The sequence below is a fragment of the Crocuta crocuta genome, unplaced genomic scaffold, assembly GCF_008692635.1.
Source record: "Crocuta crocuta isolate KB4526 unplaced genomic scaffold, BGI_CrCroc_1.0 scaffold32, whole genome shotgun sequence".
Lineage (NCBI taxonomy): Eukaryota > Metazoa > Chordata > Mammalia > Carnivora > Hyaenidae > Crocuta > Crocuta crocuta.
The window spans coordinates 9,737,152-9,745,534 of record NW_027529424.1 but is presented as its reverse complement, the minus strand read 5'-3'; the positions used below and the strand labels follow the sequence as shown (position 1 = coordinate 9,745,534).

At 59.2% G+C, this 8,383-nt stretch overlaps 1 long non-coding RNA gene across 1 annotated transcript; it reads left to right on the top strand.

Annotated features, from left to right (window-relative positions):
* The first annotated feature begins 2,070 nt into the window (after window positions 1–2,070).
* On the top strand, window positions 2,071–6,920 carry LOC144226931 (uncharacterized). Its single transcript, XR_013333783.1, has 3 exons — window positions 2,071–2,367; window positions 3,798–3,928; window positions 6,757–6,920. It is a non-coding gene; the product is annotated as an uncharacterized LOC144226931 (long non-coding RNA).
* The last annotated feature ends 1,463 nt before the right edge of the window (window positions 6,921–8,383 follow it).

Below are 8,383 nucleotides of genomic sequence, written 5' to 3'. Positions count from 1 at the left end.
CCCCCGAGGGTTCAGGCTCCTCCCAAAACTGTACAAAGAAAAGTCCACCATGGCAGGCCTGGGGCCCACACCCCACAGGCTCTGAGCAGCCAGGGCAGGGAAACGAGGAAGACACGTGCACACCACGGCTCACACTGCATGTTACTGGGTCCCACGTGGCCTCGACGGTAACAACTTGATAAAATCTGCAGAGAAAGAGGCATCACTACACCCTGGTTTGCAAACAGAAAAAGCAGGGCCAGGAGACTCTGCCCAAGATCTGACTCAAGGTCAGCCTACCCCTTTCCCCACCGCGGCCCACCCCAAACACTGTCGGCATGAAGGCCCACCAGATGCACTGCCTGTTCCTTCTAGAACCCAAAAGCTGAGCTCTCCAAGGCCACTAGTGAGGCTGGCCAGGGCAGCTGGAGCGGGAGAAAGGAGGGAAATCAGGGAGGGGAAGCCCTGTGCACACCCATCCCTCCGGGGCCTCCTCGCCCGGGAGCGGGTGGCACATGCTGACCTGTCTTCTCTCTACCCTCGCGGTCCACGCAGCCGCACAGTGCACACGAGCCCTGGTTACAGAGCTGGGCGCTCGCAGCGAGCACCACCCCTGCCTGGGGAAAGCCAGGATGCTGACTCCGCCCTTTGAGAGTAGGAAGCCCCGCCCCAGCCCCGCCCACCGGTAGGTGGAGCCAGCGGTGGCCACGCCCACGGCCCTCCCTTCCCCCAGGGCCTCGCTTGTCCCAGAATCCCCTGCTCCCTCCGAGCCGCTTCACGGCTGCTGGGCTTCGAAGCACCTCCAGCCGAACCCCTTTCTACCGAGCACCCTTGATTCCCAAACTGTGCTTTTACCAAACAAGGCGAAACTGCCGAGCCGCGGTTGGGTGCTGATCAAGGCGATGGGCGCCCCCTCTACCCTCTGCGAGCGCCGACGCGGCTTCCCCGCCCCCACGCGTCTCCGGGGACAGGTCGCCACGGGCACGGCGGCCGGAGCCCAGGAACTCGCTCCAGCCTCTGCCCCGTTGCACGTGCCCCCGCCGCCGCCGTTACCGGCTGTGTCCCCGGGGGAAAACGCGGACGCCGTTAACGCCCTGGGCCGGGGAGGACCCCACCCACACGCAGGGCGTCCCTCATCACGTCCAGGGGAGTAAGGATCGTGGAGCCGGCGTTGGAAATTAGAACCGTTCGCCGGACGTCAGGAAAGGGAGGATCGTCGGTGTCCACGCAGCAAGGCCCCCGNGGCGCGGAGCCGCGGGGCCCTGCTGGGGGGAGCCCCCCCCCCGCCCTGCCCTCAGCTCCAGCCCGAACTTGAGCCTGGGGCCCCTCTTAGCCCCCCCCCAGGGCAGGTCCGAGGCCCTCTCCGGGGGGTGGGGGATGCCCCAGGTCCTAGCAAGCTCTAGGATTTCCCCTGCTCCAGCCCGGGACAGACACGGCGGGTCTCCCGGAACATTCTTCTCTGAAGGGGTCNTCGTTGAGAAGGGAGGTGCCAGGAACCGAAAACGATGGCGTCTCCATGCCCATCAGTCCGACAGAGCGGAACCCACGTGCCCGGCTGACGACGAGCGGCGAGACAGCCGAGGCCGGCGGTTGGGAGGCTCGGGCCCCCCTGGGGGGGCTGCGGGGACACGGAGGAGGGCGGTGTCCGCGGTGGGGCCCTGCAGAGCGGAAGCAGGTGCCCCGGTGGTGCCCGACCGGGCCTCCCTCCGTGGGGGCTGACCCCATGCCACCCGTGACCCGCGGAGCCAGGCCCCAGTGCACCCGCAGGCGCCCTTCTTTGCAGCCTTTCTTCAAGCCTCCCCGCGCCTCCGTCGCTGCCCCTCAGGGCGCTCAGTGGCCCCCCAGTGGGACTGGGAAGGAGGTCCATTCTAAAAGAGGAAACTTCCAGAATTTCAATGACCTTGAGAACAGTGGGTTGCGTGGCCGTTCAGGGAGCCCCTCCCGGTCCCCACAGGCAAGCATCCTGCGCGGTGGAGGGCACGTCTCAAGGGCCTGCGGTCTGCTTCCAAGCCCGAATCCGGGAGAAGGGGCCTGAAAGGGGGTGAACTGCAGCGAACCCGGAGCGNGCGCTCCGACGGCCTGTCCCTGTGCTCATGGCAGGGTCAGTCCCCAGAGCAGTGTGGGGGCAGCGCCCCCAGTGTCCCCGAAGGACAGTGCTGCAGGGCGGGCACTTTCCTGACCACCAACACCTGCGCCTGGAATAATCCTACTCCACACGTGCTTGTGGAACGAGGAGGGCGAGACAGAGGAGGAAGAAATCAGCGAGCCACTTCCACACGCGCCCCCGCAGGAGCGGGCCCAGGAGTGCCCCTCCCTCCTCGTGGCCTGGGGCAGGTGGCTGGGGTAGCCCGGAAGTCTCCCCCCAACACCTGAGCAGGTGGAGTTGAGGTAAGACCCTCTCCAGGAGAGGGGTGCTGCACAGGAGGCCCTGGGGGCACCTCTACCTCGGGGGGGGGGGCACAGTCCTGGCCAGAGGGTGTTCTGAGCGCTCCTCTCCTCCATTTCTGGAGCCAAGCCGTGGGGCACCAGGCAGGCCCGGGGAGCTTTCTAGAAGCACCCTCTGCCCTGTTCCCGTCAGAGGCCAAAGCTCCGGGCTCCCCGTGGCTCCAGGGTCCGGACAACTGCCTGTGTTTTCAGTCTGATGTCAAGAGGCCACGCGTGTCCAGCGGTAGCTGGCCCTCCAACAGCAACATGCAGAGGGGTAACCCCTTGGGCGGAGCGGAGCCGGCGGGGTCCCCCCTGAGCGCGAACGCCTCCCCGGCCTCCTCCAGGCTTCCCCAAGGCCCAGGTGGATCCCGAGTCAGCCACACCCAAAGCCCGGCCTTGCTCCGCTGTTCATTCTCAGTGGCGCCCCGCCCCGGCTGTCTGCCTGTCCCCTCCTCCCTCAGCTCGGGCTCCGCTCAGCAGAGTAGCCGCCTCCTCCAGGCCCCTGGCCCCCGCTCTGCTTCTGCTTCATCCCACATCTCGAAATAAGCCTCTGAGAGCACAGATGTGACCGTGAACCTCCTCTGATCTAAAACCTCCATTTGATCTCCTGGGGGAGAAACGGTGCCCTCATGGCGCACGGACGATACTCCTTATCGAAGACAAGCTGTTCCGGGCACGACGGCCTTCGCAGAGCATGTAACCGACTTGTCCAAGGTCACAGAGCTGGTGCCTGCCTCCGCTAGGATTTGAGAATTCCAAGCTCACGACAGTCAAGGCCAGCTGTCACGGAGCTCCAGCACGTCCCCTGCCTCCCAGGGAGTGTGGATGCCCCGAAAGGCAGGGCATGTCCCCGCCGCCAGGTTTTGGCCTCCGCCAAGAACGTTTTCTCACCCGTGGAAGGTTCCGCCACCTCCAGTACCCAGCCCGAAGCCGCCTCCTCAGCGTCTCTGCCTCCGCCGTGCACTCTCATGATGCTGGAATCCATCGACGACACACCTGCCACCCACTGTCTTTGCATGCGGTCGTTTCTGCCTACATCTCGTCCCCCTCAGAGGGCAGAGGCTGCTGTGACGCTTCCTTCTGTGTCCTCACGGGCCCATAATAAGGCGGTGGCTCCAGAAATGAGAGGAGGGGTGGATGTCACCACCACCACCGCTGCCTCCACCGAGCTGTCCCGACCACGAGGCTCTGGATGCGGGGAAGCACGGCCCCCCCAGAGCACGGGCAGCCCCCTCCCCAAGATTTGACTCCCCTCTGGGGCAAAGGTCAAGCAGGCAGAAAGGCAGCAGAGAGCTGAGTTGGGAAAGTTCCTGGCAACAGCATCTCTGGGTGGCAGAGTGGGTACTGGGGCTGGCAGGTCACCAAGCAGAGCACCATCTGTTCCCAAACAGAGTGACTCAGACTTGATTTGAGCAGCTGGCAGCCTCCCGCCGTGGGGACCTGCGAGGACGAGTGCCTGCTCCCGGGATTCCTGTGCACAGGCTGTGCCCGTCTGCCTGGCGGAGCAAAGGAGGGCTTGGGGGTAAGGCCACCCTGTAGAATCATGGTTTCCCAGGATGCCCTGGGGCGGTGCTTCGTCCGTGACTTCCCAGTCTTGGCCACACAAGCAGCTGGGAACGCAACACAGATGGTCCAGCCTGGGCCCCCAGGCCGCCTGGGGGGTGAGAACATCAGGGGACCCACGCATGGCCTTCCTCAGCAGCTCTCTGGTGTTCCAGGGGCGCCTGGGTGGCTCAGTCTGTTAAGCGACCAACTTCGGCTCAGGTCATGATCTCATGGTTTGTGGGTTCAAGCCCCAAGTTGGGTTCCACACTGACATCATGGAGCTTGCTTGCAATTGTTTCTCTCCTCCCTCTTTCTCTCAAATGCTTTAAAAAAAAAAAAGCCATAGAAGGAACCAGGGGGTTCCAGCAAAGGCAGGCACAGGCTGGTAGAGGCGAGATAGAAATCGGGTGCCGATGCCCTGGGCGTGGGGACGGTCTGCAGCGGGGAAGAGACGAGGGTGCCCTAAGATAGTAAACAACTACAGATGAGCAAGAAGGAGTTTGCGGCACGGGGCGTCTGGGCCGTCCCCCAGATATGGTCAAGNGCCTCCGCTCCCTCTAGAGGGTCACCGAGCCGTCCCAGTGAATGAGGGGTATGGCAGCCACACTGTGGACCCTCAAACTCAAACTCTGGACTAGCTTACAGAGGCAATGGCACACGATGTAGATTTTTCCTGAGAACCTGGCCCACCCTGTGCCGGGTGGCGGAGGGCATGGCGCCCTGTGGAGAGCACTGATCTGAAATCCTCTCAACTGGCACATCGACAGCCTATCTGTCCTGTGAGTCACATGCCCTGGAAACCGTATTTCTGCACTGAGGGCAGGTGAATTTGCAGCCGTTAAGTTTTAGTGTCCACTTGGCTGGACCGAGGGAGGCCCAGAGAGCTGACGCAACATTCTTTCCGGGTGTGTGTGAGTGGGGTTGATTTGGGGACTGAGTCTAGCAGGCGGCCCTCCCCAGTTTGGGGGGGCGGTGGAGATGGGCACCACGCAGTCCATCCAGGACCTGGATGGAGCAGAAAGCCAGAGGAAGGGCGAATTCGCTCCCCGTTCTTGAGCGGGGACACCCGTCTTCTCCCGACCTGGGACATGGGCGTTCCTGGATCTCGCTTTGGGACGCAGACAGAATGTATACCCGAGCCCCTCGATCCTCAGACCCTAAGACTCAGGCTGAATGACACCGCAGATGGCGGGACTTCTGGGCCACCGTAACCACGTGAGCCGGTTCCTACAATGAGGGTCCTCTTACACATCTCTGTGCGCCCCCTCGGTTCTGTGTGTCTGGGGCGGCCTGACCAGCACAGGTCAGCTGGGGCTTATGTCCTATGNGTGGGGGTCTCTCAGGGCTGGAGGTGATGCCTGGTGGGGGAGGGAGCCCGGCGGGTCACACAGCGGCCAGTGCAGACGGGGGAGGGTTTGCGCTAGATCCGCCACAGCCCTGGAGCCCTGCCTTCAAGGCATCGACAATCTGGTGTGACTGTTGATGAGTCTTACGTTATTTGGGCTTCTGAGGAAGGAGGCCAGGCCTTGTTCGCAAGGAATCGTAAGACCCGATGCACCTTGATGGGAATGGTACAAAGAGGGAGAGATTCGTTCACTCCAGGGTGTGTGTCTGCCTGTTCTGGAAAGCTTCCTGGAGGAGGAGGCATTTGAAATGGACCTTAAAAGAAAAGCCTGTCAGGAATAGATACACCGTAGAATTTTTTAAAATCCAGCGGCTGTTCAGTGAAGAAAATGTATTATTTAGTCTATGGGATTGGAAATATCTGTTTTGACCAGAAGTTGAAGAATTTGTCTGAAATCAATTGTACTGATTAGTAATATCTTGAAAGATTTGGGGAAAACTTTGCTTTAGTTCAGATCAGTTCTGTTTTCACCAAAGCTGTTTCTCCCCAGTCGGTTCCGGTAGATTCATGAGCTCAGTTCTGGTCAGTTAAATGGCAGTTTTGTGGGTGATTCATACCTTGGACACCAAGCCTTTACCCAATACTGCCTGAAACACACACAAAATATCCTATTGCCTGAGACAGTTACTACATCTGTGAGCTAAAAGAAGTACTAAAGCAACAGCCTGTATTGAAAATCTATTGGAAGAGATTTAACTGATAGAAAACCTATTAGAAGAGATTTAATTTAATCTATAATCCACAAGATCCTTCACATTGGAGACACATAATAGCTTTTCAGCCTTGAAATGCCTCAGTTCTCCTTCCCTTGAATCACAGACCCCATGTACTTTTAAAAAAGGGGAGGTGGGGGGGCACCTGGGTGGCTCAATCGGTTGAGCGCCTGACTTCGGTTCAGGTCATGATCTCACAGTCTGAGTTCAAGCCCCACGTCGGGCTCTGTGCTGACAGCTCGGAGCCTGGAGCCTGCTTCCGGTTCTGTGTCTCCCTCTCTCTCTGCCCCTCCCCCACTCATGCTCTCTAGCTCTCTCTCTCAAAAATAAACATCAAAAAAGTTTATAAAAAATTTATTTAAAACATTATCAGGTTGTGCTGTGAGGTTTAGGTGAACTGACTAAAATAATTTCCCAAGCCAGAACAACTAAACAAAGCTAAAACTTTAAGCTGGATGAGAGAAACGCCAGAGGAATATTCAAAAAGTCAACCATCTCGTCCCAGATGAATCTCTGCAATCCTCACAAAGTGTTTTTACAAATACTTTTTTTTTTTTTTTTGTAAATTGGGAAATACCGGCCTGTCTTGGCAAACGGATTTTCAGAGAAGTGGCTTTCAGAGAACGGAGTTTCCCTGAAGTCACTTAGAACCCTGCGGGCTCTTGGGACCCTCTGGCCTCCTTCCAGGTCTCGCCGGAGTCCTAGGCTGGGGCGGCGCTGCCGCCTGAACTCGGGGGTGCGACTCGGACTCCGTCCTCGAAGGTCTTCGGATCTGGGGTCAGTGCTGAAGCTGGTTCTGTGTCAGATGCAGCCAGGAAGTCACTGAAACCTGACTGCCGGCTTCCAGAAGATGCTCCATCCTGTGGGTCCCCGCTGACCCCCTCCACCANCCTTGAGGTTGTGCCTGTCAGTCTCTCACTGGAGACCTGAATAGAGTCCCTTCCCTTTGCTCCCCTCCCCTCCCCTCCCCTCCTGGGCAGCAGATAGAGAGAGGCCCCATCAGGCCCTTCTCAGGAGCACCGAGCCAGCTCTCCGGTGAGCAGCCCCCTCCTGGCTCCCGGGGCTGCCTGGGGCTCCATTCCTGCCCCTCCCTCTGTAAGTGCCCATCGTCCCAGCACCGTGTGCACTGAGCCTGGTGTAGCTGTACTGTGGACAGGCAGCGATGCGGGGCAGGGACGAGCCAGCACCCCGTAGCCGTCCGCCAGCGTGAGGAACACAGCAGTGGGGCCCTGGGGGGCTCCGTCGGTTAAGCGTCCTGCTCTTGATTTCGGCTCAGGGCATGATCTCACGGTTCGTGGGTTCGAGCCCTGCATTGGGCTGGCTGCCATCAGCACAGAGCCTGCTTGAGATTCCCTCTCCCTCTCTCTCTCGCCCTCCCCTGCTCGCACTCTCTCCCAAAATAAACTTAAAAAGAAACAGGAAGGCATCAACAGAGGGCCCCCCTCCCCCTCCCTAGAGCAGACATGGTTCCTGAACTTCTGTTGACTATTTACTACGGGAGTTTATTGTTCCCATGTACAAGCCACATATTTCTTCAAGGTCAGGGAAAAAAATGTTTTTAAGAGGAGAAAATCGATTTCACACTCCACCCACACCAGCAGTGGGCTCTCAGACACTTGGGGCCACGGGACAGTGAAATACCAACATTAATTTGGGGCACTGATAGGGCTCTTCATTTTTCAGAGGAAGAACATGAAAAAAAAAAACCCCAACTCCTGAAACTCTCATCTGCCATCACAGTGGCTTCGTTGGGGAAAGGACATTTAACACCGAAAATACAGAAAGAGCATATTCTCAGAATGTTAAAAACTGAATACACTTAGGCTGGTCAAAAGAGTCTTTCTCTTGTGTCCACACAGAGCCAGGAAACCTTCACCGTGGGCCAGCTTGGTATTTAAGAATCACTGATTTAGAAACTCTGATTTCTGTGACCTATATGTCTAAGGGGACGGGGACTTTCTGGAGGATTGCTGCCTCCCCANCCCCGCCGGCCCCCTCCCAGCCCCCACCCAGGGCCCCCCCCTCTGTGTCTGACACCTGCTGTGTTTGGAGGGGTCTGGGGCCACACCTGCAGACGGGACTGAGGGGGAGGCGGCAGCGTGTAGGGCCGCAGGAGACCAGAGTGACCCACTGAAGATGTCAGATGGGGGAAAGGGACAAGAAGTGTCATCCGCGGCAGCCCCCCGCCCCCACCGTGACCTGGCCCCGCCCTTCCTCCACTGGGGGGACAGGCTGGATGGGCTCTGCCACTCACCCACCACCCATGCCGGAGCGAGGGGCAGGCGGGAAAGGGTGGGTGCCAGTATGTTGCAAC